This window comes from Camelina sativa, chromosome 8, assembly GCF_030686135.1.
Source record: "Camelina sativa cultivar CO46 ecotype springtype chromosome 8, ASM3068613v1".
Taxonomy (NCBI): domain Eukaryota; kingdom Viridiplantae; phylum Streptophyta; class Magnoliopsida; order Brassicales; family Brassicaceae; genus Camelina; species Camelina sativa.
This window is the reverse complement of record NC_141887.1, coordinates 3,928,705-3,941,184: the sequence shown is the minus strand read 5'-3', so window position 1 is coordinate 3,941,184 and position 12,480 is coordinate 3,928,705. Positions and strand designations below refer to the sequence as shown.

The 12,480-nt window shown below is 31.6% G+C and overlaps 1 pseudogene across 1 annotated transcript; it reads left to right on the top strand.

Annotated features, from left to right (window-relative positions):
- Positions 1-7,888: 7,888 nt before the first annotated feature.
- On the top strand, positions 7,889-12,418 carry LOC104706086 (disease resistance-like protein CSA1; annotated as a pseudogene). Its single transcript, XR_015564265.1, has 5 exons — positions 7,889-8,421; positions 8,499-9,669; positions 10,137-10,451; positions 10,617-11,495; positions 11,587-12,418. The product of XR_015564265.1 is annotated as a disease resistance-like protein CSA1 (transcript).
- Positions 12,419-12,480: the final 62 nt, after the last annotated feature.

The following is a 12,480-nucleotide window of genomic DNA, read 5'->3' as shown; positions in this document are numbered from 1 at the left end:
CCTTTATAAACCTAAAACAACATAATTTCCTTAATAAAAATCCTACATAATTGGTTTCCTTAACTTGTTTTGTCTTTTTTTATTTTAATTTTGATTTATTTTATATTTTATGACATGACATGGCGTTTTGTTGTATTTTGATTGGTTAATTAAGAGGAGGTGAATAAGAGTAGTTCAAAAAAATTTATTTAAAATATGATTTTCCCTTTCATATTTTAACTAATATTTAATGTTCTAACAATATTTTTTTAAAAAAATTCAATAACAGTGCTTTAGAGGGGGTTATTGGTTCTATGATTTTAATGGATTTAGAAATCCAACCAAAAAACATGTGTTATTCAATCATTGATTTTAATGGATTTAGAAATCCAACCAAAAATCATGTGTTATATCATGGTTTTTAGGTGTTTTTAGCCATGATATAAGTCTTATTTATAGAGTCTTTTTGATATTTTTAGAGTCTTTTGAGTCTTTATAGGATTTAGCATGGATGAGAGCATAATGGAGCTAAATAAGAAGATTTGGAGCTTAATCAAGCATTGAGGCTGAAGCTGCAAAGTTAGGAGACGAATTCAGAGGATGCATCGATCGATGCAGATGATAGTGTCGATCGATGTTGGGCCAAGGAAGAAATCGGAAGTTTTCCCACAAGTTTTGAAGATTTACAGAACTGCTCCAAAGTCTTCCATATTTGCATCATTAGTCCCTGGACGTTTTTAGGAATATAAATAGGATTTTTATGGTCATTGTTTAGACCTAAGCTTTATTTTTCCTGCAACCTTTTGAGAGAAAACCCTGAGAGATTTAGAGAGTTTTTGGAGAGAAGAATCAAGACTCCTTCCAGGGAAGATTTAAAACTCTTTTTCTTTAATGCTATCTATTTTATTCATGATTTGTGTTCTTTCAATTATGTCTGAGTAGATCTGCTTGTTAGGTTTAGGGTTTCTCATTAGGGATTTTATGGATTGTTAGATTGATTACTTGTTTGGATTCATTATCTTTCTTGTTCTTCACCATAGGTTGTTTTTAATGCTAGATCTTTGATTAGTCATCTGGATTTAGATCTTAGTATTATTGATTGATATGAGAATATAATTGATTTTCCTGATAAAACCTTTTGATGAGCAAGATTACTTTCTGCAAAGAGATTTGATTTAGTGATTTTCTGAACAATCTAAACTTGATTTTAAAGCTGATTTATTACCTAGAATTTTGCAAAGAGATTTGGATTTTCTGGTTTTAAATTTAGATAATATTTGCAGTGAGAACTGATTTATTTTACAGAAGAGTTTAGAGTTCTAGATCTGATCTTAATTGCTTGAATCCTAATTTTATTGATTGATTTGATATTTCATAAATTCCTGAGAAATTCCCTAGGCCTAGCGTTTTTAATTCCTGAATTTACAACACTTTTAAATTCTGTTTTTGCATTGCTTTTAAATTAATATTTTTGTTTAGCATAATTAAAAGGTTATTAAATCTATTGTGTGATCTAGAGTCCTTGTGGATATGATCCCTAAGTACTACAATTGATCTCTTAATTTGAGAGAGTAGCTATAGGGTAAATTGGAGCATATTAGTTAGAAATACGGTTTTTGATATATCCATTTTCAAAAATATCCCATTTTTGGCCATTTTCATTTTTGCCCTCCTTTATTTTTAATGACTATTTTACCCTTACATAAAAATTAATTTAATCAATAAAATGAAAAACAAAATTTTCCGACATATTTTCCCGCCAAAAAAAATTTCCCGCCAAAAAAATTTATAAGGCTTTTATAAAGTTTTTAAAAGGTTTACAACCTTGCAAAAGCGTTTACAAAGTTTTTAAAATGTTTTTAAAAGCGTTTACAAGGTTTTTATAATACAATCTCTTAAAAACCTAAAAATCTTTTAAAAACATTTTAAAAACCTTTTTAAAACCTTTTAAAAACCTTGTAAACGCTTTTAAAAACTTTTTAAAACCTTTTAAAAGATATAAAACTCAAAAAATTTGGCGGGAAAATCCAATTTTGTAATTTTGGCGAGATTTTTTTTTCATTTTTTTGGCGGGAATTTTTTTTTGGCGGGAAATTTTTTCGATTTTGATGACTGTACATTCTTATAGTCACTCAAAGAAATGGTAATTTGGTCATTTTGTACATAAAGAGGAGTAGTTTTTAAAATGGTCAACATGGAGAGGTATTTTTTAAAAGGAGCATGGAAAAGGGGCATTTTTGAGAATGCCTCTAAATAATTTATAAGTTAATTTTTTAAACTATGACTACAAATCTATTGTATATGAAATAAACTAATAATTTTAGTGTTGGTTCTATAGTCCAAATCACGCAACATATTCAAAGATTTTTAATCCGCAAAAACTCATCATACGAAACCCGTGAACGTAAAATATAGCATGTGAGGCTAAAAATAACTTTTTATCAAATCAGTTTTTCAAATTTTGAAAGAAAAATAGCTTTTCATTCACCTCTTTATAAAATAAGGAAATAAAATTTGTATACATTTACAATTATATTTGTTACCTATTAAAACACTTAGTTTCTATAAAAAAAAATCTAATATAAGTAGAGTTAATTTGTTTATTATTAATTATTTAATGTCAATGGCTTGCCTGTAAATAAGTGTCAACTTTATGATTTATTTTATAAATATCTCCAAAATGTATCTATACTATTAAAGCTGAAGTATTCACTAGACTCAAATTGGACCATGACTTTGTTTTGGTAGGTTTTTCATTAAAAATGATTAGAGAATCACTTAATTTAATTAAATTAATCTATAGTTTCGATTTATTTAAATGACCATTATACCTTTGGGTCGATCACTTAAAACTAACCGGGTCGGTACGCGGATTCTCTCTGACCCGCAAAATAGAAGAAAAAAATTTGCGGATCTGTTTGTTCTCCAGATTAATAATTTTCGGATCATGTATATTATTTGATTCAAGAATAGTTAAACACACAACCAAACAGATGTATAATCCCTATAAATAAGGAAACTGGTATCAGAGTATTTAATGACTTCAGTAATATCAAATATTAACTACTATCATACTTAATCCCTACAATTATTACGAATATTAATAATAATGATAAATCTTTAATACTTATCAATTGTGACTTTGTTGTTTCCAAAATAATCAATAGATTAAATATGAAATTGTATATATATGTAAACTTATTTGATTTGCTTTTATATTGTGAGATATTTACGGAAACAACAAATCAACTTAATACAATTAAATAAAAACAAATCATCATTTAGTTTAGTTTTTCTATATTTCCTTAACGAAATTATAGTAACTAATTATGATTAGTATAGATGGAAATAATAAAAAACGCATAAATTATATATATGTAAAGTTGTAAACTAATTTACAGAAAATGTGTATTGTATATCCCACATCGACTAAATATTTTGGAATATGGTTGATAATCACTATAAATATATGACTAATATGTTTTGAGTACAAATGAGCAGGATGCTTGATTTATCAGGTATCCAAATTTAACAGTGTAATTTGGTTCTATATTTGAGCATATTTAAACTTTTAAAAGTAAAAAAAATAATAATATATTTACGTTTTTTTTTTAAGTTTAAAATATTGTAAATATTTAAATTTTTATAGAATGTTTAAATTGTTATAAATATTTGAACTCTGTCAAAAGTTTAAAATATTATAATATATTGAAAGTCTATAAAATATTTAAGTAATATTAATATTTTTACTCTTAAAAATTTTAATATAGATAAAAAGTTTGAGTTAAACCCGTTAAAACAGATATTTTTATCAAACTATAAATTAAATTGGGTTTTTCACAATTTTGCTAAGATTTGATATATCAAATATTAACTTCTAAATAATAAACTAAATATACTTAATCTCACTATAAATACAATGGTTTCTTAACCATTGAAATATCTCAGACTAAAATTTAACAAGTAACTTCTCCTCTTTTGACGACAAACCAAAATAAAGAAAAACCCATCCTCTTACAAAACTACTATCCGATATTGCAGTGTGTCTATCCTTTTACAAAACTACTATCCGATATTGCGGAGTATCTATTTTCTTACAAAACTATTATCCAATATTTCGGTGTGTAAGTTTCTGTGAAAAGGTACATTTTACAAACTACATTTTACAAACTACTTACTCTATTAGGATTTCCAATTTACTGTATAATCCCAAATATACAAATAAACACTATATAAACAAACAAAATAAGTCAAAATAAGAAACTACGTTACAAAAATGCAAATTACAAAAAAAACTAACTAACAAAATATATAATCTCGTGGTGTAGCATTGGATATCACCTAGTATATATGTGCTGCTGGTCTGATCTTTTGCGAGAGAATAACCTAATTTTCCTTATAAGATTAAGTTTATAATTAGGATAACGAATTAATAAATGAAACAAGGATAACAAATTGATAGTTTATAGTCTAAAAGTCTGTAATAAAATGTATTATAAGGACTGAACGATGGACACAAACACAAACACAAATTAGTGGGTAATGGGGAGTAGTTTAAAAAGGTATCAGTGATTAGAGAAAGTGGTACGACAAAACTGAAAGAACAAAAAAAAAATATTATTACTTTCGGTATTATTTTTAATTTTTATGATGGGTATAGTAGACTACTAGTGGTTTTAAATATATACAGCTATATTAGGTGAACCACGTAATATTTTTTATTTTTATTTGTTTCATAAATCGTGGAAGTTCTGAATTTTTAATAAATAATTTTTTGTTGGAATCATTTAATAAATAATTCTCTGTATTGTACGAAAGAGAGTTAGTGATAATCACATAGTTTTATTGGTAATATATTCGATAGTGCGCTGTCATATTTTGTCTTTTCGGTTATTTTTGCCTAGTTGTGTTATTTTATTCAAAATATTAGGTGTTTCACCTAATCTAGTTGAATGTATTTTACAAATAAAAGTTCAAGAAAAGTTTAACAACATTCATGCTAATTTTTATTCAATGACATTTTATCTTCTGCCTCAGTTATTCGATGTGTCTAGTTCGTACTACTACTGTTAATCCTTATCGGGATAAGCCATTAACAAACCAGAATTTCTTATATTTAATGTTGTTATTAAAAAATAGATTTGAGTAGTATTAAACAATTATACTTCACTATTACCAATTTACTACTCCCTCCCATATTTTTTATTTGTCGTTCTAGAGCTTTACACACAAATTAAGAAAATAGATCAATATTCTATTATACTCTTTTCTAATATATTTTCTAATTTTTTTAATTGGTTAAAGCATTAAAATAGTTGGAATAAAATTAGTATTTTTACCAAACATATGCATTGGAAACCTAAAACGACAAGCATAGAAAAACAAAATTTTTACTGTAGAATGACAACTAAAAAAACCAAAAAGTACATAATGGACTATTAATTTGTTATCCTAAATACATTTATTTTTTTGTCGTCATTATCCTAATTTCATTTATTACATTTGGTTATGGAAATTTTGTTTATTTTTATTTGGGTTATCAATTTTATTTATTTATTTGCATTATCGAATTTGTAATCTTATTATATAAAGCTTGATGTCAAAATTACTCATTAACAAGATTGTGACACATGTCAATTGTATTATTCAGATGTTGACACGTGTCAATTCTAAATTTATTAAAATTAAAAAAAAAAAAAAATTCAAAACCTACCATAAAAAGATTTTATATAAAAGTAAAGCAGAGAAAAAACCTAATTTTATTTAAAATCTTTTAAAGAATTTTTTTTTTGTAAACTTCCAAATGTAAAACAAAAGTTTTGTTTTTAACAGTTTTAAAAATATTAAAAGGAAATTATAAGAAAATTATAAATTTAAACAGCTTTAAAATTTAGAAAGAATCATTATAAGGAAATTATATATATATATATATGTATTTATCATAAAATACGAAACTATAATATCGTTTACGTATTTTAATTTTAAGTTGCTAATTTTACAAGAAAAATGATTACTTTTTATTTAAGATAAAAGAAAATGATTGTGAAACTTATACAATTAATTACTGTTTCTAAAAAAATATAAATACTCACCTTTACATAAAGAAAAAGGTTGTTGAAGTAAAAAAAACGAAAATATAAATAGATCGTCTCATATTTTTTTCACGAATCAAATAATTTATTCATAGGAGTATGTAAGACTAACGTATGTGTTTATGTAACTATAAAAGTGTTAAAGTGAAGAGACATATAACAAGTTATTTAATGTGTTCATAAAGACAATTTGTTGGTAGTAGAGTAGTAAAGACTAAAGAGTAGTTTTTAACAGTAAAATATAGTTACGTGTACAAATACACTTTTAGTATTAATGTAGATATGTAGTAGATTTGTAAATGGATATACGTTAGTGTATTATAGCAAAAAAAAATAACTATTTTCTATAATTAAAAGTTTATCTCTTTACTTTTTATACATTGTTTTTACTTACGAAAATAATTAAATATATATATTCTTTGTTATATTCAATTTAATTTTAATAACTTTGAACTCATCTACACAATTAGTTGCCCAAACCGGAGGGAAGGGGTTTACAAAAGAAACTTCAGAGATAAGAGAACGCGAAGCAAGAGCAAGACATCTCCTTCGTATTTGACGCATGCGGAATCTAAGAGATGGAGAATAGTGGGAAGGACTCCAGCGAGTTAAACTCATCGAGCAAGTTGGAAAAGAACGCCCAATCTTCAAGAGACTGCACCATAGTGAGTAACTCAGCACAATCTGTCTGGAAATGTTGACAAGTGATCCCTGCAGCATGTATCCGCTCCATGGCCCACAACAACGCTTCTAACTTCGAATGCAGGGGGAGAGGCTCCGTCTTAGACACTTGGCCCCCAACAAAAAGATTCGCTCCTCACCAACGCAACACCACCAGCCCAATCCTAAATGCACATTGGTTGCTTTTCAAGAACCATCAATCTGACAACGAGGTGAAGAAACATGGACATTCGAAGATGGAGATGGAGCTGACATGACTGCCGTAAAAGAGAGCGCCTTTTCCCAGGCTAACTTATCGCCCAAAGCCTAAACAATTATATCATTCGTCTCGATCTCTAAACCTTTAAAAAAAAATTTATTTATGGCCTTCCAGATTGCCCTATTGAGAGGCATCGCTCTAGAAAACAAAATCCAAATTCGAGTACACCGACCCATATTGAAAACCATATAACGAGACCGGAGTCGAAGATAAATCTCAAACTTCACACGAGCAAGAGCATTCAAAAAAACGTGATTAATAGTCTCAACCGCAGAGTCGCACCTTTAACACCAAATATCACATTGGACACTTTAGTGTATCTATTTATTTTTATAGATAGTTTTTACTTATTAAAAATATTTACTTTATATTCTTTATTAAATTTAATTTTATTTCAAAAAGTCTAAACCCGCACATCGGACGGGTCCTAATCTAGTATATTATAAAAAAGATAACGCGGGTCAAATTCCTACCTAGTATGTACACATTATTAGTAAACAAAATGTTTACATATCTTTTCCGGATTCCAAGGGTCGAGCCGACCAACTGATCCATAAGATAGTCTGGTTCGCGATCAAGGTTGGGTTTAAATGTTTTCTATCTTATAGTTAAGCTTTCTTTCTCATATATACGAGAGTGTCCCGTCAGTAAACAAATCCAGATCATATTTTCTTGTAGAATGGACCACCGACCCGGCTGGGATTTAAATATAAAATTCTGTAAATAATACTCGTTCGGTCGTTCCATTTAATAATATAGGATGTTTTATCGAAGATTTTTAATTTCATAATATAATATGTTAAGTTTTTATGCTATTTTTAAATTAATTTAATATTTTTTTAGTATACAGTCTAGATTGGTGAATAACACAAGTATTGACTTATCATTTCAAGTCTCCTAATTAAGATCGATAGCAGAGTAGAAGAGAATAATGTTTGGTCTTCCAGTTTCAAGAGCAGTAAAGCCAGAGGGAATGTAAGTTAATTAGAAAATCTGACATGGCAAGCTACTCCGCCTCTTCTTCGTCAGCCATCTTGTGAAGGGATTAAAACGGAACCAGATCAATGCCTTCATAGACACAGATGAAGAGATGGGCCAACAGTTGAATGTACTGCTCGAAAGAATCCAAGGGTCGAGGATCGCGCTAGCCATATTCTCTCCAAGGTACACGGAGTCAAAATGGTGTTTGAAGGAGCTTGCGAAGATGAACGAAAGAAGGGGAAAAAATAAGCTCGTGGTGATTCCAATCTTCTACAAGGTACAGCCCGTCACTGTCAAAGAACTGAAGGGAGACTTCGGCGATAAGTTCAGGAACCTGATGAAGTATATGGACGAGGAGACAAAGGAAAAATGGAAGAAAGCCTTAGAAGATGTTTCTACCTCAACTGGCTTCGTGTTGGATGAGAAAAGGTAACTCCTTTAATTACTCGAGATGTCAAAAACTAAGCTAGAATCACCTCATCTCAATTACCATTAAATGTTTGCAGCGATGAGGACGAAGCCATCGAACGAATTATCGAAAACGTTAAAGGGATCTTAATTAGACGTTCGGAGGGTCCTCCTAATCATCCAGAATATCTTGAGGTATCTCCCCAGAGACTCCAGAAAAATCATGAAAGTTTTCCCGGAATCAAACACCGACTTAAGCAACTAGAAGAAATGTTAAGTTTTGATCATTTGCCGGAAACAACTCGTACCATCGGTGTTGCTGGGATGCCCGGTATAGGTAAAACTACTCTCGCTACGATGCTATATGAGAAGTGGAATAAACGCTTCCTGACACACGTGTTAATCCTAGATATCCATGAAACTTCAAAGGAATACGGGTTAGATTACTTGTTCACGTTACTCTTGCAAGGTTTATTGAAAGTTGAGAATCCCAACATTGAATCCGAAGCTTACAGAGACCAATTACACGAAACCAAAGTTCTTGTTGTTCTTGACAATGTCACTAACAAGGAACAAATTGATGCTCTTCTCGGCAAATGCGACTGGATTAAGAAAGGAAGCAAGATTGTCATTACTACAAGCGATAAGTCATTGATGATACAAAGTTTGGTCAATGATACTTACCAAGTCCCTCCATTAAGCGACAAAGACGCCTTAAAACACTTTATCCATTTTGCATTTGATGATCACGAAGGAGGTGCTCCCGGCCCCGGGCGAGGAAATTTCCCCAAGTTGTCGAAAGATTTCGTGCATTATACCAAAGGAAATCCACTTACTCTCCAGATGTTGGGTGCGGAGCTTTTGGGAAAAGATGAGACTCACTGGGGTTTAAAACTAAATGCATTGTTGAATCAACACCATAAAAGTCCACCTGGACAAAGCATTAGCAAGATGCTTCAAAGGGTCTGGGAAGGGAGTTATGATGGACTGAGTCAAAAAGAAAAAGATACACTTCTTGACATAGCTTGCTTCAGGTCGCTAGATGAGAGTTACGTAGCGAGTTTATTGGATTCAGATGGCTCTAGTAATATAATAGAAGACCTCGTGAACAAGTTCATGATTAATATCTATGCTGGAAAAGTAGAGATGCATGATACATTGTATATGCTCTCCAAGGAACTTGGTCGAGATGCTACTGCTACAGATAGAAAGGGGCGGCATAGGTTGTGGCACCATGACACCATAACTGATGTGCTGACAAAAAATAAGGTAAATAAGACTATATATATTCGCGTTTGCTTTTATTATATTTAAAGGCTTCATGATGCAAATTACAGTGGTGTCTGTTCGGATCAAATTGCCAAAAAAACCAAAAACCAACTTCTATACATATGAATATGTTCAACGTATTCTTTGTGTTATGCTATATGAACACCTCTCGTTTGGACTTGAGAATCTTTTAAAAACCCACTTAAGTCTCACCAAATCTCATCAAATCACAAACTATTTTTTTTCAAAAATAGAAAATAATAATAAATCCATCAAACTACTTTAAAAACTCACTGTAAATCTCCTAAAATCCAGAATATCATAAATCCTCCAAAATCCTTCCAAATTCTGTTTTGAATACATCCCCTAAGGTTGTCTAAAATTATATTTTTCTTTCAAGGTTCTTTTAAATTTAGGTAACTCGTTTGTAATTTGTGTTGTTGTTTTTGTTTGTCACTCATTAACAGGGAGCTTCTAATGTCAGATCTATCTTTCTTGACCTGTCTGATATTACAAGAGAAATGTGCTTCCACAAGAATGCTTTTGCCAGTATGAGAGATTTACGATATCTCAAAATCTACAGCACTCAATGTCCTCAAGATTGTGAAAGTGACATTAAATTAACCTTCCCCGAAGGACTCCATCTACCACTGAATGAGATGCGGTATCTCCACTGGCTGAAATTCCCGTTGACAGAAGTTCCACAAGATTTAACCCCGGATCATTTGGTTGACCTTAAGCTTCCTTATAGCGAGATTGAACGAGTTTGGGAAGATAACAAGGTGTGTAACAATACACTAGTTGCTCTCTCTCTTTTCTTGGTCCCTATATACTCCAATGCATGCAGTTGAGTATGTCTAAATCTACTTGGATATATAGTTTCTAGGGGTGTTGTCTGACTCTTTGTATAATAAATTGATCCTTTTATGTTCTTTTCATTTTCCCAGGATGCATCAAAACTAAAATGGATCAATTTGAATTACTCAAAGAAGTTGAACACTTTGGCGGGGTTAGGAAAGGCTCGAAATCTTCAAGAATTAAATCTTGAAGGTTGCACGGCATTGAAAGAGTTGCATGTGGATATGGAAAACATGAAGTGTCTTGTTTCTTTGAACCTGAGAAGATGCACAAGTCTAGAGTCTCTTTCAAAGATTAAATTGATCTCTTTGAAAACACTTATCCTCAGTGACTGCTCAAAATTAAAAACATTTCAGGTCATTTCAGATAAGCTAGAAGCTCTATACTTGGATGGCACTGAAATTAAGGAACTTCCTTGTGAGATTCGGATCCTTCAAAGACTTGTTTTGTTGAACATGAAAGGCTGCAAGAAGCTGAAAAGGCTCCCTGAAAGTCTTGGTGAGCTGAAAGCTCTTGAAGAACTTATACTTTTTGGTTGTATAAAGCTCGAAGAATTTCCTAAAAGTGGGGAGAACTTAAGCCGTTTAGAGATTTTGGTTTTGGATGAGACATCCTTAGAAGAGATACCAGAAATAGTCTCAGTGCGGCATTTGTGTTTAAGCATGAATAAAAAGATCAGCTGCCTTCCGGATCTAATCAAGAAATTTTCTCAGCTTCAGTGGCTTGATTTGAAGTATTGTAAGACTCTTACACATGTTCCTCAGCTTCCACCAAATCTTCAGTGTTTAGATGTACGTGGCTGTACCTTACTGAAAACAGTTGCAAAACCACTGGTATGTTCTACTATTAACTCCACGTTCATTTTCACTTACTGCAATGAATTGGAACAAGATGCAAAGGAGAAAATTGTAGCATATGCTGAAATGAAGTGTCAGTTGCTATCAAGTGCACTTAAACTATGCGATAAGGTATCTCTCTTCCTCTCCCTTGAGATTTTCCTGTTGTATAACTTTGTTGGAACCGAGGTTAATGATGTTCCCCTTTTGTGTAACTTTGCAGAGTTGTGTTCCTGAGATTTTTTTCTCAACTAGCTTTCCTGGATGTGAAATGCCTTCATGGTTTTGTTATAATGCAATTGGATCTATGGTGGAGTTCGAATTACCTCCTCACTGGAATCACAACAAGCTTTCTGGGATGGCCCTATGTGTTGTTGTCTCATTCCAGAATTCTCAAAATCATGCCAACTTGACAGTTAAATTCTCTTGTGAGCAAAACACTGGAGAGGGCTCTTCCACCAGCATTACTTGGAAGATTGGGAGTTTGATTGAGCATTACGACGAAGTAGACCCGGTTGAGTCAGAGCACGTCATTATTGGCTACACTAACTGCTCGGACTTCGTTAAACCTGTTAAAGGCCAAGGTCCACCTCAATGTGCTTCGACCAAGGCATCCATAGAGTTTAGTGTGACAGCTGATACTGGTGGGGAAGCTAGTCCTAGGTTTGAAGTTTTGAAATCCGGTTTCAGTTTTGTGTTTGAACCTGAAGAGAACAAAGTTGCAGTCCCAAGGAATGACGATGTCAAAGGTAACACAAAAGTTATTACTCTAAGTAATAATGGTTGTTTCAAGGATCAAGCAAATGGCGATGAATCACCAAAGGACCAGTGGCAGACCCCCACCTACATTGAAAGTTCTGGTAACGTACATCCCAGATGAATCATATTCTTCCCAGACATATGGTATTGATTCCACTCTTTTGTGTTAAAGTTCATCAACTTTTCAAGCCATAAAAAGACCTTCCCGACTATCTCTGTTTTCACACTATTTTATTCATTGGAACTCCTCTGTATTTGTATCTTCATTGTGCATCTATCTCTCTGTTCTCATCTTATAGATGATTTGGCTTGGTATTTAGGGACTAGGGTGTTACAGAATGGTTTAGGATTTAATAAA